Raw genomic sequence first — 26,745 nt, 5'->3', positions numbered from 1 at the left:
CTTTATGTCTGTGGAATACATGAATGGACAACGAATCATCCTAAATTGAGGAGGTGGACTTTGAGAGCAATATTTATACTGTATAGCTTTGCTTCCACTATTTGTCCTAGGGTTCTATCCATCCATTTTTTTGTTTTGTTTTTTTAATTTTTTTCTTTATAATTATTTTTTTATTTTAATAACTTTATTATATTTTGTTACTTTATTTTACTTTATCTTCTTTCTTTCTTTTTTTCCTTCCTTCCCTCCTTCCTTCCTCCCTCCCTCCCTCCCTCCTTCCTTCCTTCCTTCCCCTTTCTTTCTTGCTTGCTTGCTTGCTTTCTTCTAATTGTTTCTTTCTACTTTTTCTCCCTTTTATTCTGAGCCATGTGGATGAAAGGCTCTTGGTGCTGCGGCCAGGAGTCAGTGCTGTGCCTCTGAGGTGGGAGAGCCAACTTCAGGACACTGGTCCACAAAGGACCTCCCAGCTCCACATGATATCAAATGGCGAAAATCTTCCAGAGATCTCCATCTCAACACCAGCACCCAGCTTCACTCAACGACCAGCAAACTACAGTGCTGGACATCCTATGCCAAACAACTAGCAAGACAGGAACACAACCCCACCCATTAGCAGAGAGGCTGCCTAAAATCATAATAAGTCCAAGGACACCCCAAAACACACCACCACACGTGGACCTGCCCACCAGAAAGACAAGATCCAGCCTCATCCACCAGAACACAGGCACTAGTCCCCTCCAATAGGAAGCTTACACAACCCTCTGAACCAACCTTAGCCACTGGGGACAGACACCAAAAACAATGGGAACTACGAGCCTGCAGCCTGCAAAAAGGAGACCCCAAACACAGTAAGATAAGCAAAATGAGAAGACAGAAAAACACACAGCAGATGAAGGAGCAACATAAAAACCCACCAGACCTAAGAAATGAAGAGGAAATAGGCAGTCTACCTGAAAAAGAATTCAGAATAATGATAGTAAAGATGATCCAAAATCTTGGAAACAGAATGGACAAAATGCAAGAAACATTTAACAAGGACCTAGAAGAACTGAAGATGAAACAAACAACGATGAACAACACAATAAATGAAATGAAAAATACTCTAGATGGGATCAATAGCAGAATAACTGAGGCAGAAGAACGGATAAGTGACCTGGAAGATAAAATAGTGGAAATAACTACTGCAGAGCAGAATAAAGAAAAAAGATTGAAAAGAACTGAGGACAGTCTCAGAGACCTCTGGGACAACATCTAACGCACCAACATTCGAATTATAGGGGTTCCAGAAGAAGAAGAGAAAAAGAAAGGGACTGAGAAAATATTTGAAGAGATTATAGTTGAAAACTTCCCTAATATGGGAAAGGAAATAGTTAATCAAGTCCAGGAAGCACACAGAGTCCCATACAGGGTAAATCCAAGGAGAAATACGCCAAGACACATATTAATCAAACTGTCAAAAATTAAATACAAAGAAAACATATTAAAAGCAGCAAGGGAAAAACAACAAATAACACACAAGGAAATCCCCATAAGGTTAACAGCTGATCTTTCGGCAGAAACTCTGCAAGCCAGAAGGGACTGGCAGGACATATTTAAAGTGATGAAGGAGAAAAACCTGCAACCAAGATTACTCTACCCAGCAAGGATCTCATTCAGATTTGATGGAGAAATTAAAACCTTTACAGACAAACAAAACCTGAGAGAGTTCAGCACCACCAAACCAGTTTTAAAACAAATGCTAAAGGAACTTCTCCAGCTTTACAACAAATGCTAAAGGAACTTCTCTAGGCAAGAAGCACAAGAGAAGGAAAAGACCTACAACAACGAACCCAAAACAATTAAGAAAATGGGAATAGGAACATACATAACGATAATTACCTTAAATGTAAATGGATTAAACGCTCCCACCAAAAGACACAGATTGGCTGAATGGATACAAAAACATGACCCATATATTTGCTATCTACAAGAGACCCACTTCAGACCTAGAGACACATACAGACTGAAAGTAAGGGGATGGAAAAAGATATTTCATGCAAATTGAAACCAAAAGAAAGCTGGAGTAGCAATTCTCATATCAGACAAAATAGACTTTAAAATAAAGACTATTAGAATAGACAAAGAAGACACTACATAATGATCAAGGGATCGATCCAAGAAGAAGATATAACAATTGTAAATATTTATGCACCCAACATAGGAGCACCTCAATACATAAGGCAAATACTAACAGCCATAAAAGGGGAAATCGACAGTAACACATTCATAGTAGGGGACTTTAACACCCCACTTTCACCAATGGACAGATCAGCCAACATGAAAATAAATAAGGAAACACAAGTTTTAAATGATACATTAAACAAGATGCACTTAATTGGTATTTATAGGACATTCCATCCAAAAACAACAGAATACAAATTTTTCTCTGGTGCTCATGGAACATTCTCCAGGATAGATCATATCTTGGGTCACAAATCAAGCCTTGGTAAATATAAGAAAACTGAAATTGTTTCAAGTATGTTTTCCGACCACAATGCTATGAGATTAGATATCAATTACAGGAAAAGATCTGTAAAAAATACAAACACATGGAGGCTAAACAATATACTACTTAATAACAAAGTGATCACTGAAGAAAACAAAGAGGAAATTAAAAAATACCTAGAAACAAATGACAATGGAGACACGATGATCCAAAATCTATGGGATGCAGCAAAAGCAGTTCTAAGAGGGAAGTTTATAGCAATACAATCCTACCTTAAGAAACAGTAAACAGCTCGAATAAACAACCTAACCTTGCACCTAAAGCAATTAGAGAAAGAAGAACAAAAAACCCCCAAAGTTAGCAGAAGAAAAGAAATCAGATCAGAAATAAATGAAAAAGAAATGAAGGAAACGATAGCAAAGATCAATAAAACTAAAAGCTGGTTCTTTGAGAAGGTAAACAAAATTGATAAACCATTAGCCAGACTCATCAAGAAAAAAAGGGAGAAGACTCAAATCAATAGAATTAGAAATGAAAAAGGAGAAGTAACTACTGACACTGCAGAAATACAAAAAAATTAGGAGAGATTACCACAAGCAACTATATGCAAATAAAATGGACAACCTGGAAGAAATGGACAAATTCTTAGAAACGCACAACCTGCCAAGACTGAATCAGAAAGAAAAAGAAAATATGAACAGACCAATCACAAGCACTGAAATTGAAACTGTGATTAAAAATCTTCCAACAAACAAAAGCCCAGGACCAGATGGCTTCACAGGTGAATTCTATCAAACATTTAGAGAAGAGCTAACACCTATCCTTCTCAAACTCTTCCAAAATATAGCAGAGGGAGGGACATTCTCAAACTCATTCTACGAGGCCACCATCACCTTGATACCAAAACCAGACAAGGATGTCACAAAGAAAGAAAACTACAGGCCAATATCACTGATGAACGTAGATGCAAAAATCCTCAATAAAACACTAGCAAACAGAATCCAACAGCACATTAAACAGATCATACACCATGATCAAGTGGGGTTTATTCCAGGAATGCAAGGATTCTTAAAAATACGCAAATCAATCAATGTGATACACCATATTAACAAATTGAAGGAGAAAAACCATATGATCATCTCAATAGATGCAGAGAAAGCTTTCGACAAAATTCAACACCCATTTATGATAAAAATCCTGCAGAAAGTAGGCATAGAGGGAACTTTCCTCAACATAATAAAGGCCATATATGACAAACCCACAGCCAACATCGTCCTCAACGGTGAAAACCTGAAAGCATTTCCACTAAGATCAGGAACAAGACAAGGTTGCCCACTCTCACCACTCTTATTCAACATAGTTTTGGAAGTTTTAGCCACAGCAATCAAAGAAGAAAAGGAAATAAAAGGAATCCAAATCGGAAAAGAGGAAGTAAAGCTGTCACTGTTTGCAGATGACATGATCCTATACATAAAGAATCCTAAAGATGCTATCAGAAAACTATTAGAGCTAATCAATGAATTTGGTAAAGTAGCAGGATACAAAATTAATGCACAGAAATCTCTGGCATTCCTATACACTAATGATGAAAAATCTGAAAGGGAAATCAAGAAAACACTCCCATTTACCATTGCAAGAAAAAGAATACAGTATCTAGGAATAAACCTATCTAAGGAGACAAGAGGCCTGTATGCAGAAAATTATAAGACACTGATGAAAGGAATTAAAGATGATACAAATAGATGGAGAGATATAGCATGTTCTTGGATTGGAAGAATCAACATTGTGAAAATGACTCTACTACCCAAAGCAATCTACAGATTCAATGAAATCCCTATCAAACTACCACCGGCATTTTTCACAGAACTAGAACAAAAAATTTCACAATTTGTATGGAAACACAAAAGACTCCGAATAGCCAAAGCAATCTTGAGAACAAAAAACGGAGCTGGAGGAATCAGGCTCCCTGGCTTCAGACTATACTACAAAGCTACCGTAATCAAGACAGTATGGTACTGGCACAAAAACAGAAAGATAGATCAATGGAACAGGATAGAAAGCCCAGAGATAAACCCACGCACATATGGTCACCTTATCTTTGATAAAGGAGGCAGGAATGTACAGTGGAGAAAGGACAGCCTCTTCAATAAGTGGTGCTGGGAAAACTGGACAGGTATATGTAAAAGTATGAGATTAGATCACTTCCTAACACCATACACAAAAATAAGCTCAAAACGGATTAAAGACCTAAATGTAAGGCCAGAAACTATCAAACTCTTAGAGGAAAACATAGGCAGGACACTCTATGACATAAATCACAGCAAGATCCTTTTTGACCCACCTCCTAGAGAAATGGAAATAAAAACCAAAATAAACAAATGGGACCTAATGAAACTTCAAAGCTTTTGCACAGCTAATGAAACCATAAACAAGACCAAAAGACAACCCTCAGAATGGGAGAAAATATTTGCAAATGAAGCAGCTTACAAAGGATTAATCTCCAAAATTTATAAGCAGCTCATGCAGCTCAATAACAAAAAAACAAACAACCCAATCTAAAAATGGGCAGAAGACCTAAATAGACATTTCTCCAAAGAAGATATACAGACTGCCAACAAACACATGAAAGAATGCTCAACTTCATTAATCATTAGAGAAATGCAAATCAAAATTACAATGAGATATCATCTCACACCAGTCAGAATGGCCATCATCAAAAAATCTAGAAACAGGGCTTCCCTGGTGGTGCAGTGGTTGAGAGTCCACCTGCCAATGCAGTGGACACGGATTCGTGCCCTGGTCTGGGAAGATCCCACATGCCGCGGAGCGGCTAGGCCCGTGAGCCATTGCCACTGAGCCTGCGCGTCCGGAGCCTGTGCTCCACAACAGGAGAGGCCACAACAATGAGAGGCCCACGTACCTCAAAAAAAAAAAAAAAAAAAAAAAATCTAGAAACAATAAATGCTGGAGAGGATGTGGAGAAAAGGGAACCCTCTTGCACTGTTGGTGGGAATGCAAACTGATACAGCCACTGTGGAGAACAGTATGGGGTTCCTTAAACTACAAAGAGAACTACCATATGACCCAGCAATCCCACTACTGGGCATATATCCTGAGAAAACCATAATTCAAAAAGAGTCATGTACCAAAATGTTCACTGCAGCTCTATTTACAATAGCCCAGAGATGGAAACAACCTAAGTGTCCATCATCGGATGAGTGGATAAAGAAGATGTGGCACATATATACAATGGAATATTACTCAGCCATTAAAAGAAACGATATTGAGCTATTTGTAATTAGGTGGATAGAGCTAGAGTACGTCATACAGAGTGAAGTAAGTCAGAAAGAGAAAGACAAATACCATATGCTAACACATATATATGGAATTTAAGAAAAAAAATGTCATGAAGAACCTAGCGGTAAGACAGGAATAAAGACACAGACCTACTAGAGAAGGGACTTGAGAATATGCGGAGGGGGAAGGGTAAGCTGTGACAAAGCGAGAGAGAGGCACGGACATATATACACTACCAAACGTAAGGAAGATAGCTAGTGGGATGCAGCCGCATAGCACAGGGAGATCCGCTCAGTGCCTTGTGACCGCCTGGAGGGGTGGGATAGGGAGGGTGTGAGGGAGGGAGACGCAAGAGGGAAGAGATATGGGAACATATTTATATGTATAACTGATTCACTTTGTTATAAAGCAAAAACTAACACACCATTGTTAAGCAATTATACTGTAATAAAGATGTTAAAAAAAAAAAAAACTAAAAGTAGAGCTACCATATGATCCCGCAATCCCACTACTGGGCATATACCCAGACAAAACTCTCATTTGAATAGATACATGCACCCCTATGTTCACAGCAGCACTATTCACAATAGCCAACACATGGTAACAACATAAATGTCCACTGACAGCTGAATGGATAAAATAGAAGTGGTATATATATACAATGGAATACTACTCAGCCTTAAAAAAGAAAGGAATAATGCCATTTTCAGCAACATGGATGAACCTAGCGATTATCATACTAAGAGAAGTAACTCAGAAGGAGAAAGACAAATACCATGTGATATCACTTATATGTGGAATCTAAAATATGACACAAATTAACTTATCTACAAAACAGAAACAGACTAACAGACATAGATAACAGAATTGTAGCTGCCAAGCGGGAGGGGTTGGGGGAGGGATGGACTGGGAGTTTGGGGTTAGCAGATGCAAACTATTACATATAGAATGGATAAATGACAAGGTCCTACTGTATAGCACAGGGAACCATATTCAATATCCTGAGATAAACCATAGTGGAGAAGAAAAGAAAAAAGAATGTATATATATGTATAACTGAATCACTTTACTGTACAGCAGAAATTAACACAACATTGTAAATCAACTATATTCAATAAAAAAACAAGAAAGATGGGACTTCCCTGGCGGTCCACTGGTTAAGACTCCATGCTTGCAATGCAGGGGGCATGGGTTCAATCTGTGGTCAGGGGAAATAAGATCCCACATGCCACACAGTACGGCAAAAAAAAAAAAAAAAAAAAAAAAAAATCAAATCAACAACCTAACTTTATAACTTAAGGAACTAGAAAAAGAACAAACTAAACACAAAGCTAGCAGGAGGAAGGAAATAATAAAGATTAGAATAGAGAGAAACAAAACAGAGAAGAGAAAAACAATAAAGAAAATCAATGAAACCAAAAGTTGGCTCTTCAAAAGGATCAACAAAATTGACAAACCTTTAGCTACTGGACTAAGAATAAAGGACAAAATAATCAAATTACAAAAATCAGAAATAAAAGGGAGGACATTACTATTGATTCTAAAGAAAGAAAAAGGATGTAAGAGAGTACTATGAACAATTATATACCAACATGTTGCACAACATAGATAAAATGGACAAATTCCTAGAAACACGAAACCAACCAAGACTAAATCATGAAGAAATAGAAAATGTGTATAGACCTACAATTAGTAAGGAGATTGAATTTTAAAAATCTCCAGACAGAGAAAAGCCCTGGACCCAGTTGCTTCACTACCAAATACTACCAAACATTTGAAGAACTAATATCAATCCTTCTTTTAAACTTTTCCAAAAAATCAAAGAGGATGGAACACCTCTTAACTCATTCAATGAGGCCAGAATTACCCTTCCACCAAAGGCCAAATAAAGACACAACAATAAAACTACAAACAAATATCCCTCATGAACATCAATGCAAAAATCCTCAACAAAAGCTAGCAAATCAAATTCAACAACATATTAAAAGGATTATGCCCCATGCCCAAGTGGGATTAATTCCCAGAATGCAAGGATGGTTCAACATACAAAAATCAATGTAATACACTATATTAACAGAGAGAAAGAAAAAACATCACACACGATCACCTCAATTGATGTAGAAAAGGATTCTGACGAACTTCAACGCCCTTTCATGGTGAAAACATTGAAAATACTAGGAATAGAAGAAGAAAACTACCTCAACACAGTAAAAGCAATATACAAAAAACCCAGAGCAAACATCATACTCAATGGTGACAGATTGAAAACTTTTCCTCTAATATCAGGAACAAGACAAGGATGCCTGCTTTCACCACTTCCACTGTACATAGTACTGGAGTTCTACCCAGAGCAATTAGGTAAGAAAAAGAAATAAGAGGCATCCAAACTGAAAAAGAAGAAGTAAAATTATCTCTGTAGATGGACATTATCTCACATATAGAAAACCCTAGAAGATTCCACACAAAGAAAACTATTAGAACTAATAAATGAATTCAGCGAAGTAGCAGGATACAAAGTCAATACATAAAAATTAGTTGTATTTGTATATACTAATAATGAGCAATCTAAAAAGGAAATTACAAAAACAATTCCATTTATAATATGGAAAAGAATAAAATACTTAGGAATTAACTTTACCAAGGAAGTGAAACACTTGTTCAATGAAAAATATAAAACATTGCTGAAAGAAATTAAAGAGATAAATAAATGAAAATAGATCCCACATTCACTGATTGTGAGACCTGATATTGTTAAAATGTCAATATTACCCAAAACAATCTACAAATTAAATGGAATCCCTGTCAAAATCCCAATGACATTTTTTTTTGCAGAAATAGAAAAATCCCATCCTAAAATTCATAGAGAGTCTCATGGGACCTTGAATAATTAAAACAATCTTGAAAAAGAAGAGCAAAACTGGAGTACTCACACTTCCTGATTTCAAAACTTACCACAAAGCTATAGAAATCAAAACAGTGTTGTATTGGCATAAGGACAGACATAACAATAATAGAATAGAAAACCCAGAAATAGACCCTTGCATCTATTGTCAGCTGATTTTTGACAAGGATGCCAAGACGATTCAATGGGGAAAGAAGTCTTTTCAACAAATGGTGCTGGAAAAAACTGGATATCCACATGCAAAAGAATGAAGTTGGGTCCTTAACTAACACCATATATAAAAATTAACTCTACATAGATAAAAAACCTAAATGTAAGCCCTAAGGGGGGAAAAAACAACTCTTTGAAGAAAACCTGAGTCAAAACTTCACAGCATTGGATCTGGCAATGATTTCTTGGATGTGACACCATATGGGACTTCATGAAAATTTTAAAATTCTGTGCATCAAAGACACTATCAACAGAGTAAAAAGGCAACCCCTAGAATGGGAGAAAATATTTGTAAATCATATATCTGATTAATATCAGAATTAATATCCAGAACATATAGAACATATAGGGAACTCTTAAAACTCAACAACACAAAAAACAAACAACCCAATCAAAAATGGGCAAAGGACTTGATATACAAGTTTCAAAGATATCCAAATGGCCAATAAGCACATGAAAAGTTGCTCAATATCACTAATTATTAGAGAAATTCAAATCAAAACTACAATGAGATACTACCTCACACCCATTAAGCTGGCTACTCTCAAAAAAACAAAACAATATGTGTTGGCGAGGATGCAGAGAAATTGGAACCCTTGTGCACTGTTAGTGTGAATACGAAATGGTACACCTGCTGTGGAAAATAGTATGGAGGTACCTCAAAAAATTAAGAATAGAATTACCATATGATCCAGCGATTCTACTTCTGAGGTATATATCCCAAAGGAAGCAGGGTCTCAAAGAGATATTTGTACACCAATGTGCACAGCAGCATTATTGACAATAAATAAAATGTGAAAACAAGGGTCCATTGACAGATGAATGGAGAAGCAAAATGCAATACATACATACATGAAATATTACTCAGCCTTAAAAGCGAAGGAAATTCTACAATATACTACAGTGTGCATGAAACTTGAGGACAATATGCTGAAATAAGGCAATCACAAAAAAGACAAATACTGTGATTCCACTTATATGAGGTACTAAAAATAGTCAAATTCGTAGAGACAAAAAGTACAATGGTGGTTCCCAGGGGCTAGGGGAAGAGGGATGAGGGAGTTATTGTTCAGTAGGAATAGAGTTTCAGGTTTTTTTTTTTTAAGATTCTTTTTTTTTTAAATTTTATTTATTTTTGGCTGCATTTTGGGTCTTTGTTGCTGCGCGTGGGCTTTCTCTAGTTGTGGCAAGCGGGGGCTACTCTTCCTTTTGGTGCACAGGCTTCTCATTGAGTACAGGCTTCTCTTGGTACAGAGTAGGGCTCTAGGCATGCATGCTTCAGTAGTTGTAGCTCACGGGCTCTAGAGTGCAGGCTCAGTAGTTGTGGCGCACGGGCTTAGTTGCTCCATGGCATGTGGGATCTTCCTGAACCAGGGATTGAACCCATGCCCCCTGCACTGGCAGGTGGATTCTTAACTACTGCACCACAAGGAAAGTCCCAGAGCTTCAGTTTTATGAAAAAAGTTATGGAGATGTGATGGTTGCACAATATTATGAATGTATTTATACCACTGAACTGTGCTCATAAAAATGGGTAAGGTGGTAAATTATATATTATGTGCACTTTGCCAGGTACACACACAATTGAAAAAAAACAATTCAGAGTAGCAAAACTAAAAAAAAAAAAGAAAAAAACCCTTAGGCATTTATCGAGCCTCTTGTATGTCAATATGGCAACACAGCACAGCAGAAGGAGCAGTGGCTTTGGGGTCAGATAGGCCTGGTTTTAAATCCAGAAATCCAGCTCTACTGTATTATCACCTCACTTCTCCTGTATAAAACTGAGCAGAAGAGAGCACGTTTGTCTTCAGCTTTGAAGGTTTTCTATTACCTGGAGCAAGTTACTTAATCTCTCTGGTGTCAATCCCACCTATAACATAGGGAAAATAATACCAATCTCATAGATCAGCCATGAGAAATAAAGATAGTATGCCTACAAAGTAGGTAATCAGTAAATGTCAGTTCTCTTTCCCTTTAAAGAAAAGGGTATTAGGATGCCCTTAGGTGTATCTGTCAGACCAGTTCAACATCAGCACAGAGACAGATACAAGGCCTTGGTTATCTGTGGGCACTTCTTGCAAGAACTGCTGAGCTCTCATGATGCGAGACACTCAAAAATCAAATCTATTAAGCTGGCCTGCAGCTTGAGAGTGAGGGTATTCACTGGTTCACAATAAATAAAGAGGAAGAAGGAGTTACACAATGCATCTCTGTTCTAATTACTCAATCTCTACCCAACTGAAAACTTGCTTCATGAGAGATTAGCCACAGCCCCTGGAAGCAATAAACATCCTGCGTTGCAAACCCCATTTTGCCATCTCACAGAACCTTCATAAATCTCGGTTGCCGTAAATGCATCTCTTATCTATGAAGCGACTATTTTAAGAACATTTTTACAACAGTCATCATTATTAGTCCTTCGGCCAACCCTCCCAATTAGGGGAAGAAGAAATTAATATGCAATACTGATATTTCTATTTTGCATTTAAAGGGAAGATAGCTTGCTGTTTTCAAGGGATACAGGGCAATTTCTCGGATGTAAGGCTAATAGGTAATTCCCAGAGTTGGGTCATTCCTGCTTCCATCTCATTCTGGAAATGAGCAAAAACTATTGGTCACCAAAGTGGACAAATGCCCTCCAGCAAACAACCAGTGTGGAGTGTCCACCAAGGAGTGCACGGTGCCACCAACTTAACTCCGTAGGAAAGTGAAGACTAAGCAAAAGTCCTTGAAGCGATGGTGCCTTTGTGAGAGTCAGGGATGAGGATGCCAGGGCAGGTCACAGAAGGACCGTCTCTCTGATGGGGGAAGGGCCAAGCTCACAGCTATTGAGGGCACAGCTGACAGACAGAAGTGCCATTCTAGTTCTGCTCCTGTGGATGAGAACATGCACTCCTTTCAAGTTACTTGATCAAGAGGTGCAGGGGGACCCTCAGTACATCCTCATGTGGCCTAACCATGGCCCAGCTCTCCAAGTGAAGAAGGCAGGAAGGACCACAGGAAGCTGAAAGTTTGCAACTGGGTAAAACTACATGGTCACAGTGTGATCACAGGTAATGCAACTTGTTTCCTAAGGTTCAAGGCTACAAGACATGAGAAGTCATTGCAGAGAAGATAATTTAGAATTACCCTCTGCTAATTTTAAAGAAGCGGTAGGGAGGTGACTATGGGGGATGGTTTATGCTGAATTTAAAGAGAGGCACAGACCCTGGGCTGTGTGGGTGGAGCCTCACAAGACTGCATATGGAGCAATGGCCAGAGATTCCGGGTTCTGGCACTCAGCTGTGCAGGTCCAAAGAGTGGATTTTGCCTGTCCTGGCAGGCATGTAGGTTGCAGGACTAACCTGTGCTAACTACACCTTCAAAAGATTGATATAGCAAACAAAACACAAATTCACTTATTTGTAACAAGTATATAATAAGCCTTTCCAGTGACCTCCAAACTTGTTTCCTCAATCCCGCCCGTTATCAAGGTAACTGGGAGACCAAATTCATAATCAGAATGTTACTTGTTGAATGCAGATTCAGAACAAAAGAGCGGAAACACTTAGGGGGTGTTTCATCAGGTATCGGAAAAGCCTTCTGAGTGGGATGTACTTTCCAGGTGATCTGAACACGAGTAACCACCAGGAAAAGTATTAGATAATCAGCAACAAATTCTGAGGCCGTATCGCCCCTTTTCTAAACAAATGCGGATTACCTGTCTACCTCATTAACCCCAGACAGGGTTTCTTTAGATGGAGCACAATACGATTCTTACTGCTTTGTGTATAGCCAGTCATTTTTCTGAGCCTATACCTGTCCCTGATATTCTCAGCGTGTCATCACGGGCTCTCAGAGAGGGTTACGATGGGTCTCTTCACTTACGTCCTGATTCTTATTACCTCCCCGATGGAGTGATTTTCCAGTTCTGGGGGCACTTTCATGCGTGTGTGACAAGTTCCCTGAGCCTGTCTGGACGCAGGAGGATACCTCCCACTGCCTGGTTCAGCACCAATTATTCTGTTCATCTGTGGAATGTGCTTGTAACATGTTGTATTTATTTTGCCTGCACACATTCCTGCCTTCCTAGAGGAAGAGGTGAATAAATCACCCTGGCTTGCCTGCCAAGAAAGTAATTTTTTTCACCTTAGGTGGGCCGTCTGTTTCTCCGGACATAGCTCTGCTTTGACTAGAATTGAATACATCTTGTCCCAGGCATTTTGCCAGCTGTACCAAAAAAAAAAAAAAAAAAGCTGTAGGCTCCAGGAAATGAAGCAACTAAAAGTGGTTTCCTTGTGATGTCAAGTCTTTTTTTCTTTTTGAAATGCAACTTACGGAATTAACCTAAAGGAAATTGTGCATCACTGTCCATAGGGGTGGTTTACAGAGTGGCAGGAGGCCCAGATAACAACCAACCACGAATTTCCGAAGAATCAATCCGATTGAGGCATGTCGGTACATCTAGCACTGGGCCTACAAATGGAGGGGACAACTGAGTACGTGCTTTGGACCCAAACAGAGGGCCCCTAAGCTAAGGGCTCTTCTCTTAGATGTTTTTTGTTTGTTTGTTTGTTTATTATCTTATTTATTTTTGGCTGCACTGGGGCCTCGTTGCTGTGCACGGGCTTTCTCTAGTTGCAGCGAGCAGGGGCTACTCTTCGTTGAGGTGCACAGGCTTCTCATTGCGGTGGCTTCTCTTGTTGCGGAGCACGGGCTCTAGGCATGCGGGCTTCAGTAGTTGTGGCTCGCAGGCTCTAGGCGCGCTGGCTCAGTAGCTGTGACACAGGGGCTTAGTTGCTCTGCAGCATGTGGGATCTTCCTGGACCAGGGCTCGAACCCATATCCCCTGCATTGGCAGGCGGATTCTCAACCACTGCGCCACCAGGGAAGCCTGGTGTTCACCCTGGATGAACATCCAGGTCACCTATGGAGTTTTCAGTATTCATGCCTTGGTCCCACTCAAATGGCTGCTTCTGATGCCCACGTGTGTTGAGCAAAACGTCCTTAACCCATTGGGGATTAAAGACCTCTTCTTAAGCTACCAAGCTATTGGGGAAAAAATAACCCAGAGTAGAAAGAGTGTCAAAATATTTAGGCTGCACAACAAAATTAATAATCAAGAAAATGAAATGACAACCCACAGAATGGGAAAAAACATTTGCAAATCATACACCTGATAGGGGGTTAATATCTAAAATATATAGAGAACTCATACAACTCAACAGCAAAAAAACCCCAAATAATCCAATTATTATAGTTCCTTAAAAATGGAACTACCATACGATCCAGCAATTCCACTTCTGGGTATATATCCGAAGGGAACGAAAACACTATGTTGAAGAAATATCTGTACCCCTATGTTCATAGCATCATTATTTACAATAGCCAAAACGTGGAAACAACTGAGGTGACCACTGAAAGATGAAGGAATAAAGAAGTTTTGGTATATAAGTACAATGGAATAATCAGCCATAAGAAAGAAGAAAATCCTGCCGTTTGCAAAATGTGGATAGAACTTGAAGGCATTGTGCTAAGTGAAATAAGTCAGACAGGGAAGGACAAGTACTGTATGATCTCACTTACATGTGGAATCTTGAAAAGAAAAACGGCATAGAAAAAGAGATCAGATTTGTGGTTACCAAAGTACCAAAGGCAGCAGGAGCAGGGGATGGAATAAGATTGGTCAAAGGTGCAAACTTCCATTTATAAGATAAATAAGCCCTGGGGATGTGACGTACATCAGGGTGACGACAGTTAACACTGCTGTATGGTATATTTGAAAGTTAAGAGGGTAGATCCTAAGAGTTCTCATCACAAGAAGAAAAACTTCTAAAAAAAAAACAAAGAAGAGAAACTTCTTTATCTATATGAGATGTAATGTTTACTAAACTTATTGTGATAAGCTTTTCACAATATATGTATGTCAAACCATTACGCTGAACACCTTAACTTTATACAGTGCTGTACGTCAATTATTTCTCATTAAAACTGGGGGAAAACGTACAGGCTTAATCCAGAAGATGGTGAGCTGTGTGGGCAACAGTCAGCTGCCGGGGTAGATGCTGGGGTTACTGTCTGGTATGGTTCCAGAGACTCAGGGTGCAGTGAGGAGCAAGTCACGAAGAGAATAAGGCAGCTCAGCCTGACAACTGTGGGCCCATCCGGCCAGTGGAGGGGGCCTTCTGCTTCAGCTCAGAGACAGAGCACCCAAAGGGCAATACTACCTGAGGGATGGTTCCAGGAATCAACAAATCAACGTGGGAGCCACTGTACGGAGGTGAGAGACAGAGGAGGAAATGGTAGGTACCGTGAGACAGAAGGGGAGGGTTTGCGGCCTAGCCCTAACACATGCATAAGACTTTGGGACTCTCTGAACCACTCAGAAGGGACGGGGCCAGGGTTGATATTCAGCCTGCATGCACTGGCATGGTGTTCCTGCAGGTTATCACACAGAACTACAGTCCTGAAGGCTGGTAAACAGCTGAGGTTAGACCACGCATCACCGAATGACATCATCCAGTGGCCACCGAGCAGGTGGCAATGGGACTTGGGACGGGTGCACCTGGACGCTGGTGCATGAGCCGAGCAGGCCAAGGTGGTAGCAGAGCGGACGCAGTCCCTGTCTGACCTCAGGAGGGGCCCAGGGGGCCAGAAGTGGAGGGACAGGCTGGCTGGGGCAGTGCTGTAGGTGAGGGTGGAAGCAAAGGCCCTCCAGGTACGGGCTCCGTGAGATGCGCCAGCATCCAGAACATGAGGGACAGCCCGCCTGGTCACTCTCCCACTGCAGCCATGCCTGGCCCCAGGTCTAATGACCATCAAGTTCACAGGGAAGGCATCGGGAGAGCTCGTTTCCTCTGCAGAATCATAGCTTAGAGACGGGCAGCGTCCAGCTTCATGATAGCTTATCAAACAGAAGACCACCCAGTAATTTCTAAACATCAATAACGATTTAGAAATATTTAGAATGATTGGATGACCATTTTAATTTATACCACAGAGTTAGCAGCTTCAGAATGAGTTTAGTTTAGTTGAGAGAATAAAAACGGAATTTTTTTTTAAAGATTTTTTGATGTGGACCATTTTTAAAGTCTTTATTGAACTTGTAACAATATTGCTTGTTTTATGTTTTAGTTTTTGGGCCCCGAGGCATGTGGGATCTTAGCTCCCCAACCAAGGATCAAACCTGCAACCCCCTGCATTGAAAAGTGAAGTCTTAACCACTGGACCGCCAGGGAAGTCCCCAAAAGGGAATATTTTAGGTTTTTACTTACATAATGATTTATTTATATACATCTGTTTATAAAACTTACGTTGCCATACAGCTTGTTAAACACACTGCCCGTCATCCTTAGATGGGGCAACGCAGGGTTGGGGGGATAGTGATTCAGCTGGTAGAGCTTGAAATGGCTTCATTGCACCCCTGCCCCTGCCATGCCAGGTTGGTCTGACTTGGGTAGATATGGGTTTCATCTGACTGACAAATCAAACATTATTTTCCATGTGTTGCTGAGGACTGGGCCTACCAAACCCAGTCAGGATTTCCCAGTCACTGCTACTCTCACACTTCCTGAACCTTCACAAGGATCTGACCTGCAGTGCAAGGCACAAACTATGCAAAGGAAACAATGTGTTAGGTTTCTAGTAACTTTGCCAGGACAGAGAAGGCCAGAAGTTCAATGTTTAACACACAGTTATTGAACATTTAAACTGGGCCAGGCAGAGTCTAGGCACTGAGGATATATAGTAAAATGGACGAAAATCCCTATACCCAGTGCCAACAAGTGATTGCAGGGGGTTATTATTCAAAGGCCAAGGATGGATGGACAGAGCCAAGGAGAAGGCTGTGATCTCAGCTCAGCACCCTCTCCTCTGCCCTCCTTGGGTTGGAGTTATTAGAACATTGTGATTAGTGCCACAGACCTGTGGGGCTAGTCTACCCTGAGACAGTCAAGCAATCATAAGGGCAGGTACCAGGAAAGAGCCCCTGCCCCAAACTGACTGCTCCTTTGTTATGATTCAGTATCTAAAATTCTGCCATTCGAGAAGCATTTTCCAACCAGTGTTCCTTGCAATCTAGTCCTTCAGGATTCTTAGTTTAAAAGAAATTTTTTTCAGTAGTTAAACAAGTTTGGCAAACACCTGAGCTCTTGGTGAGTCCCAATGAATGGTGTATTAATCTGTATGACCTCCACTGGTTTTGGATTCAAAACTTGGGCATCTCTCTTTATTTTTCCAAGTATTTGCTTAAGCCTCCATCCCTCTACATTGTAGGTAATTCAGTATCTCTCTCTTTAGGACTCTTCATTCCCCAAATTGTCCAGGAACCTGGGAACTTAGTCCAAAGGGAGTAGTCTTGTTTCAAAGTTCCAGGGGGAGGGAACTGATCAGTCTATAAAAAGTCCTGATTTTACAAAAACACCATGGTACTGGCACAAAAACACACATATGGATCAGTGGAACAGAGTAGAGATCCCAGAAATAAACCCACACACCTATGGTCAGTTAATCTTAACAAAGGAGGCAAGAATATACACTGGAGAAAAGACAGTCTCTTCAGCAAGTGGCATTGGGAAAGCTGGACAGCCTCATGTAAATCAATGAAGTTAGAATGCTCCCCCAAACCATGCATAAAAATAAACTGACAATGGCTTAAAGACTTAAATATAAGACAGGATACCATAAAACTCCTAGAAAAGAACATAGGCAAAACATTCTCTGACATAAATCATACCAAATGTTTTCTAAGCTCAGTCTCCTAAGGCAATAGATATAAGCAAAAATAAACAAATGGGACCTAATCAAACTTACAAGCTTTTTCACAGTAAAGGAAACCATAAACAAAGTGAAAAGACAACCTACAGACTGGGAGAAAATATTTGCAAACAATGCAACCGACAAAGGATTAATTTCCAAAATATACAAAGAGCTCATATAACTTAACAATTAAAAAACAAACAACCCAATCAAAAAATGGGCAGAAGACCTAAATAGATTTTTCTCCAAAGAAGACATATGGATGGCCAATAGGCATATGAAAAGATGCTCAATATCTCGCAAATCAAAACTACAATGAGGTATCATCTCACACCAATCAGAATGGCTATCATAAAAAGTCTACAAATAATAAATGCTGGAGAGGGTGTAGTGAAAAGGGAACCCTCCTACACTGTTGGTGGGAATGTAAATTGGTGCAGCCACTATGGAGAACAGTATGGAGGTTCCTTAAAAAACTACAAATAGAACTACCATATGTTCCAGCAATCCCCCTCCTGGGCATATATCCAAACAAAACTATAATTCAAAAAAAACTGCATCCCAATGTTCACTGCAGCACTATTTACGATAGCCAAGACATGGAAACAACCTAAATGTCCATTTACAGATGAATGGATAAAGAAGATGTAGTATATGTACAATGGAATACCACTCAGTTATAAAAAAGAATGAAATAATGCCATTTGTAGCAACATGGATGGATCTGGAGATTATCATACTAAGTGAAGTAAGTCAGACAGAGAAAGACAAATATCATATGGTATCACTTATATGTGGAATCTAAAATATGATACAAGTGAACTTATTTACAAAACAGAAGCAGACTCACAAACATAGAAAACAAACTTATGGTTACCAAAGTGTGGGGAGGGATAAATTAGGAGTTTTGGATTAGCAGATGCAAACTAGTACATATAGGATGGATAAACAGCAAGGTCCTACTGTACAGCACAGGGAACTATACTCAATACCCTGTGATAAACCATAATGGAAAAGAATATGAAAAAGAATGCATAAATATGTATAACTGAATCACTCTGCTGCACAGCAGAAATTAACACAACATTGTAAATCAACCATACTTCAATAAAATAGATTAAAAAAAAGAAAACAAAATTATGGTTACCAAGGTGGGGTATAAAGTAGGGATTTGGGACTAGCATATACAAACTACTATATATAAAATAGATAAACAACAAGGTCCTACTGTATAGCACAGGTAACTATATTCAATATCTTGTAATAAACCATAATGGAAAAGGATACAAAAAAGAATATATATATATATATCTGAATCACTTTGCTGTACACCAGAAACTAACACAGCATTGTAAATCAACTGTACTTCAATTTAAAAAGTTCTGATTTTAATCACTTCTACATAGTGTCCCTGTTGAAAACTGATTCTGACAGGCTCCAGTGAGCCCCTGTCCTGCTGTGAGGATGTCCTTTCTGCTTCAGAACCCTGTGCAGGCAGCAGGGTGGCCCTGAGGACACAGACTCCTAAGGCTTATTGGATTTATACTCACACAGTCAGCCACTGTTCCACAAACACGACCACTGTGCCAAGGTGCCCGGGTATAATTGGGTTTCTAAACACAGCTGCACACTGTTATCTAGAACACGCTGTTCCCCTACAGATCTCTAGGCTCTGGTGTTGAGCCTAAGCTCCTGACTCAGACTCCCTCTTTTTTCCTGGGGGAAGTTTAATGTTTATTCGCTACCAGGGACCCTCCATCAGGGCTATCTCAGCCCTTAGAAAGCTGAATCTCAGAAGGGAAGGGGACAGAGTGTCGATCCCTCTCCTCCTGGAGGATCCTTGGTAAGTTTAGTTTGGCACATCAGGGGGATACAGGGAAGAACAATCTCTGTAAATGTCCTTTCCCCAGAGACCTGTATATCAACTCACCTGTACTGGCATAATTGAGAGTATTCCAGGAACAAGGCAAGAAGATCTAGGGGCTCAATGTCTTGTTCCGTATTGCTGTTTCTCCAGCTAAAAAATAAAAGAAACAAACATATTTTTTTTGTGAAAGAGAGGTAGAAGATTTTTCCCTGTTATAATTTTGTATATTAAAGGGGCATAGTCTACCTATAAAAGCCCCCATCAAATGGATCATAAGGTATGCTCTGCTTCAGAGAAAATCAAACTCCCAAGAATCCTCTCATGAATTTCTTCCACTGAATTAAAGCCCTAACCACCCCACCCCCCGAGCTTCTTGGGAAGCCAGTCCTCACCTCTGAGCAAGTCAGGCTCCTAGTGGAGAAATCTCTGAAACTTTTAGGTCAGGGAAGAAAATCCCAGCATTTGCCAACATAGTTTGGACTCATTAATTTTCTGACACTAAAAAGCCTCTAATTTCTACGGAGAAGAGAAACACACTGAACAAGTATGATAGTCTTAAGCCTCTCATTCTCACTGATACTTGGCCTTCCCCATTTTCTGAAATATTTTACATTGAGTAACTTAAGACACAAAATAAAACATAGCATACACTGTTTCTTTTGAAAATTAATTAATCTGTTTTTGGCCGCGTTGGGTGTTTTGTTGCTGCGCGTGGGCTTTTCTCTAGTTGCAGCGAGCAGGGGTTACTCTTCATTGTGGTGTACAGGCTTCTCATTGCAGTGGCTTCTCTTGTAGCGGAGCACAGGCTCTAGGCACACGGGCTTCAGTAGTTGTGGCACGTGGGCTCAGCAGTTGTGGCTCACGGGCTCTAGAGTGCAGGCTCAGGAGTTGTGGCGCACGGGCTTAGTTGCTCCGCTGCATGTGGGATCTTTCTGGACCAGAGCTCGGACCTGTGTCCCCTGTATTGGCAGGGGAGTTCTTAACCACTGAACCACCAGGGAAGCCCAGCATACACTGCTGAAGCTTTCCTGATGCAGGATATTTTACACTTCAGCCTTGCTGGTCCAATCAGCACAAGTCACTCGGATTCTGTGGGAAAATGCAGTGAAAGTTCTGTAAGGTGGTAACAATGTGGGGACAATTTTTGCTACTTCATCCTCAAAGGAGCCTCGTTTGGAATATTAGTGATAAAAGCAAAGACTAACTTGCCAAGGACAGAAGACAGTGTTATAGAAAGGCTTTCTTTTGGTAGAATTGTTATCATGTTTTAGGCTAATTTTAGTGGCTATATTTGCCTCCCACTCTAGTACATGCCCACATCCTATGAAACAGTAAGTGATGTTTTAACAGGATTATAATATATGTAAAAACATATCATGTATTTAGAGATGAAATATCCAGGGAAAATATTTCCATAGCTTACTATTTCTTGGCATTTCCTGTGTCCTATCTGATATGTATATACACAAAGGGAACTTCAACTTGCAAATGCTTCTATTTGGATTTCCAAATATGCAATTTTTAACATGTTTTATTAGTGACAGAGCAATAAAGGAACAACTTTGCAGCTAATTTAACACCTATAAATTTCCCTGCAGTGTAAAAGAAATGGCCTTGGCAGACCACATGTCTGCTCATATTTCAAAGAATATTAAATGTAAATACTTCTAAAATGTCCTATAGTTAGAGTTCTCTTATTCCATAAAACACTTACAGGTTCATTGCTTATACTTTTATAAAAAATGGTACCTGATTCTGAACAGACTTATTATGTGAAAATTATTTTTTAAATAGCTATATTTGAGAAGTCATATAAAAGCTAGATAATTACAAATCAACAATTACAATCAACCTGAAAAATGTTAAAAAGACATTGATCAAAAAATTCGAAAACGTGTGTCAACATAAAACCTGCACATAAACCTTTATAGCACCTTTATTTATAACTGTAAAAACTGTAAGCAACAAAGATGTCCTTCAACAGGTAAAAGGATGAACAAACTGTGGTGTATCAGTATCATGGAAAATTATTCAGTGATAAAAAGAAATAAACTATTGAACTCTAAAAACACGTGAATGACTCAAACACTTATTGCTAAGTGAAAGAAGCCAGTCTATACAGGCTACATTCTATATGTTTCCAATTATATTATAGCCTGAAAAAGGTAAAACTATAGAAATGGTAAAAAGATCAATAACTGCCAGAGTTCCAGGTGGGGGAGGACAGATTAGGTGAAGTCCAGGAGATATTTTAGGGCAGTGAGACTATTCTGTATCATAATGTAATAGTGGATAGTTAACACTATGGATTTGTCAAAACCCATAGACCTTTACAGCATGAAGACTGATCCTTAATGCATGCATGATAAAAAAAAGTATAGTTAAGAGGTTGGGGTATCGCAGGATGGAATGCAGAATGTGATCGAACAATCTAACTGTATTACAAATGCACAAAACAACCTCACTGGAGCCTGGGGTAGAGGGAAAGGTGCTGACCTGAGCAACTTTGTAAATGGAGCCTATAAAACTGAGGGCAAAAGACACTGCACGTAAGCACCGTGTCCTAGTTGATAAAATTATTTATTGCAGGATACGGGTTAACAATTCTGACACTGCTGTACACAAATGCTGGAACAGAACAACTAAATGAGTGGCAGATGGTGGGGACAGGAGAGGGAGGTTACCCATCAGCAAGGGGAGAAGGTCAGAACAGTTCATCTAGAAACAGATTAGAGTTGGAGACGTCAACATAAACTCATGTGTAGCTTGATATAAATACAATGGTTACATAGAGAAATACCTACAGATGTGTGCACATAGATTACTATATGCACCTATATTTCCCAGCTCCATCAGCAGAGAGGGCCCAGAAGTTATGACACTCCAGAGGCAGTGAGTCCATCTAGTGCCTGGGTCTGCGTTTCCAATCCATTCTCCAATAAAAGGAACCAGCATTCCTTGAGGACATGGCTGATTCTAGGACTGGGACAGGAAATATACAAGATGAGCTTGGAGCTTCTTGTAGTGTCAGAAAGTAAGAAAATGTTGGGGGAAAAAAACTAACACCTGATGACGGTTTATATCAAAAGGACACAGGAGAAAACTAAAAGGACTCCCAACAGCCAAGGCTGGAACAATTTGAGCAACAAAATAACATTTTTAAAGTGCTATTGGAGGGACTTCCCTGACAGTCCAGTGCTTACGACTCCACTCTTTCACTGCCGAGGGCATGGGTTCAATCCCTGATCAGGGAACGAAGATCCCGCAAGCCAAACAGCCAGCCAAAAAAAAAAAAAAAAAAAAAGAAGGTACTATTGGATTATAATCCAAAGTATAAAATAAAATATCCATGAGTTCATACTGATATGAATAAATGAGGGAGAATAGACACATCTCATGTGCAGAAGAATTCCAAAAACTGTTCGCAGATACTCAAGGAGGTGGACCATATCCTGACTCCTCGGGTGTGGGCTGTACAGGCTGACTTCCTTCCAAAGGATGTGGCATGCGGTGGGGAGAAGACAACCAACTTTGCAGTGGAGAAACCTGACACACACTGCCACAGCCAGGATCAAGGTCAACATCCACTGTTATGAGTCCGTTCCCAGTAAGTGCCCATGATATAATGTGATGAAGATGGAACTTCACCTCTGTGGCCTTCTTCCCCAAAACACACAACCCAAGTCTAATCACAAGATAAATACTAGACAAATCTCAATTGAGGGACGTTCTACAAAACACCTAACGAGTACTCCTCAAAAGTTGTCAAGGTCATCAAAAACAAGGTAAGTCTAAGAAATGGTCACAGCCCAGAGGACCCTAAGGAGACTTGACAGTAAATGCAATGTGGTGTCCAGAGCAAGGACATTAGGAAAAAAAAAACAAGAAAAAATGAATAAGGTATGGGCTTTAGTTAATAACAATTTATCAATGCCAATTCATTAATTGCAACAAATATATCACATGAATGTAAGATGTTAAATAATAGAGATATAGGTATAGGTATATTGAAGTTTCTGTATTGTTAGCAACTATAAATCTAAAACTATTCTGAAATTTTAGTTTATTTTTAAAAATATATTGAGAGTCATATGCTCACAGAAAGTGGGAAATTGAAGGTACCATAAAAACCGTCAGTTAAACCTTTTATTGTACAAGGGAGAAAACTAAGGATTTATAGTACGGTTTTGTAGCCTGCACTTTGAGAAAACAGTGGTGGCTTGCTGCTGAGCTGGTCCTCACTGACACTAAACATCAATCACAGTACACAGTAGACACTCAATAAATTACTGAATGCTGAATAACTCCCAACAACCTACCATCTACCCAAGTATCTTATCCTCTCACGCATTCATTTATTAACTCATTCATTCATTCAACAAATGTTTACTGAGTGTCTGGCACTATCATTTTACTCCTAGAATTATAACCACTTAGAAACTCTATCCAAAGGATGGACATTTTGGCAATTTTCCATATCTGACTTTGTAGGAAACTGTTTAGCTGATTCAAGTTTATAAGCATCCAAGGAAGAATGGTCTCAAGCCAGGTTAATAGAACATAGACTAAGGGGGTACAAGAAGTAAGGCTCTGAGTCCTAGAGGGGATGTGTGGTTCGTTTATACTCAGGTTGTGGGCTGCAGCCTTTTTGAGTCATACTGTTGTTTTAGACTCTCTTATCTCTCATTCCACTCCTTCTACTACTCACTGAGACAACGGGCTAACAGCCTATTGTTGTCTTCTTTCCAGTTTCAGCTCCACTACTTACCAGCTTGGTGATCTTGGCCAAGCTGCCTAATCTTTTGGGGCCTCAGTTCCCCTATCTGAAAAATTACCTCATGAAATAATGTTGCTTGGGTCAAATAAGCCCACATTTCTAAAATGTTTGGCACACTTAGCAATGACATTATTATTACTACTGTCAATACTGTTATTGTTATCATTACCGACCAACCAGAGGCTTGTACCTAGGAAGCTTCGACAGGCACTTGGAGTCTACAAAGAACACACGCTGGCACACTTAATCAATCTTTCCATCTTTCTCGGTTTGATAAGTAGGTTGTTTCCAACAAATCGCAAAATTATCATTGTGATCTGGGCTATGATTCCGTTTACTGTCAGTCCAATGCCTCTTTTAGACTGCCAGGAAACCAAAGGCCTTATTTTCAAGTTCCCTTCCTTCTTGGCCTCTTTTCCTGCCAAAATTTATTTTCATGTTAACATTTATTCTAAATAGTCCATGGGCTCCTAAAACTGGACAGTTCTCCTAGATTCAGTTCTCTATGGAGGTCCATTTTTTCTGACTTTATTTCTATGATATTTAAAGGTCAGGTTCATCACAAGATAAAGACTGTAGTGTCTAAGAAATGTAATTAACTATTTACCAGTAGGTTTAGCTCCAAGCCTCAGGATTTACTGACCTCTTTAAATTTGCTAAAAGTCACCAAACAATTCAAAGAAATTTCTCCGTTCTGCTTTCTTCTCACTCTCCAGGAGTCAGGTTGTTGGCCACTGATTGCATTTGGTATTTAAAAGGCCAAGTCTTGGGACTTCCCTGGCGGTCCAGTGGTTAAGAATACGCTTTCCAATACAGAGGACGCGGGTTCGATCCCTGGTCGGGGAACTAAGATCCCACATGCTGGGGGCCAACTAAGCCCGCGTGCTGCAACTACTGAGCCCGTGCATCACAACTAGGGAACCCAAGTGCCGCAACTACAGAGCCCACATGCTCTGGAGCCATGTGCCACAACTAGAGAGAAGCCCATGTGCCACAACAAAGGATCCCATGTGCCACAGCTAAGACCCAACACAGCCAATAAATAAATAAATATTTTAAAAAAAATAATGAAAGGCCAAGCTTTATACTAGAAGATCAATACATCTAAAATAAAAACATGGGTTTAGGGATAACTTGTATTGTTAGGGGGTGGAGGAGGGTCAAGCTAACAAAAGTTTGTTTTTGGCATTCCACGTCTTAGCTAGGGATTATGTAGAGGTTAATATCAGTAGCAGATTCCTGTTGAAATGAGTTATCTGTTCTTTTAAAGTCTCTCAACAGCCACCAAAGAAAAGGAAGGTTAAACCTTTATCTATCTATTAGGCTTTTGTTCATAGGTGTCAATGATGCCAATAGAAAAATATTGTCTTGTTATGTCTAAGTGCATTTAAGCAATGGGTGTTCCTTGAGCCATACTTCAAAACATAAAATACTTTAAACGTTGATTGCTATTGTATCAAACTATTTCACTATTAGATTACTATCATTATTGTGACACAAACTGAATAAAAAGTTAGTATGTTCAAAACAAAAAACAAAACAAAAAAATAAAGATCAGGTTTGTCAGGGTGCTCACGACCTCTACATGCCAATGCTGTGAACAAGTCCCAGGTCCCCAGTGTGACTTACTGTCCGTGTCCAGGTACAGGAGGCCATGTGTTTGCTCTTCTGATGAAAAGTTTCTGAGCAAGAAGATCCCCACCATGAGCCCCATTACAGCCACGGCTGCCTGTCTGGCATCCTGCCAGTTCCCAAGTGCATCCTAATTCCAATACGAGGGCCTCTGGGAAGCAGGTCCCTTCCTACAGCTGCAGCAGCATCTGCTTGACATCGTAGGTGACAGCCCCTTGGTGATTAATAATGCTGTCTCCTCAAGGGCTTCACTGGAGGCTCCTTGGTGGATTAAGTTTTCCTAAGTGTCACTGCAAAGGCAGAAAGCTAACTAAGTTTGGGTAATAGAGGTTACCTTCTTCAACCCAGTTGCAAAAACCATTCTCAGCACAAATGTTCCAGGTTCAGAGGAAATCTTAAGGGAAACTTTAAATAGTTTTAATCAAAAAGAATATTCTTGTACTGAGTTCAAAAATAAGTTAATAAAACAGGTTAACTTCTTCTTTTTAACGGATGGAAGATTTTAAAGACATTCTAAAAGGCGATTTTGTCTGTAGCTCATTATTATTGCAACAAACATACTGTGAATTAGTTTTCCATTAGCGTCATTATTTTGAAACTCCTTTTGTTAAGGATACTCACATAAAACAGGTCCTCCTTCTCTCCTGGGAGGAGCCTGCGAAGGTTGAAACCGCTGCTGCTTCTCTCCACACCCTACCCTCAGCAACTCCAGGATTTAAGCCTGAAGGAAACAGGAGAAAGGGGTCAATTAGGGAACAGAGAAGCAGCAGATTCTAAATCAGGGCACATGCATAAGCTCTCAGGTGGAAATCAGGGGAAGAGTTTATGTGTGTTCTCAT

At 39.8% G+C, this 26,745-nt stretch overlaps 1 protein-coding gene and 1 long non-coding RNA gene across 2 annotated transcripts in view; one reads left to right on the top strand and one right to left on the bottom strand.

Annotated features, from left to right (window-relative positions):
* The window catches only part of LOC117312545 (uncharacterized), a 130,850-nt gene that overhangs the window by 73,162 nt on the left and 30,943 nt on the right, over positions 1-26,745 (bottom strand). The window contains exons 7-10 of the long non-coding RNA XR_012332338.1: positions 26,528-26,627; positions 25,904-26,196; positions 20,147-22,479; positions 19,561-19,647 (exon numbers count right to left, since the gene is read on the bottom strand). This is a non-coding gene — a long non-coding RNA (uncharacterized lncRNA). The remainder of the gene's footprint in view (positions 1-19,560; positions 19,648-20,146; positions 22,480-25,903; positions 26,197-26,527; positions 26,628-26,745) is intronic.
* SCRG1 (stimulator of chondrogenesis 1) overlaps positions 11,777-26,745 on the top strand; it is a 39,133-nt gene continuing 24,164 nt past the window's right edge. The window contains exon 1 of the mRNA XM_019932367.3: positions 11,777-11,947. The gene's annotated coding sequence lies outside the window, so the exon portion shown is untranslated. The remainder of the gene's footprint in view (positions 11,948-26,745) is intronic.

The sequence above is a fragment of the Tursiops truncatus genome, chromosome 6, assembly GCF_011762595.2.
Source record: "Tursiops truncatus isolate mTurTru1 chromosome 6, mTurTru1.mat.Y, whole genome shotgun sequence".
NCBI lineage: Eukaryota > Metazoa > Chordata > Mammalia > Artiodactyla > Delphinidae > Tursiops > Tursiops truncatus.
This window is presented reverse-complemented; position numbering and strand designations above follow the sequence as displayed.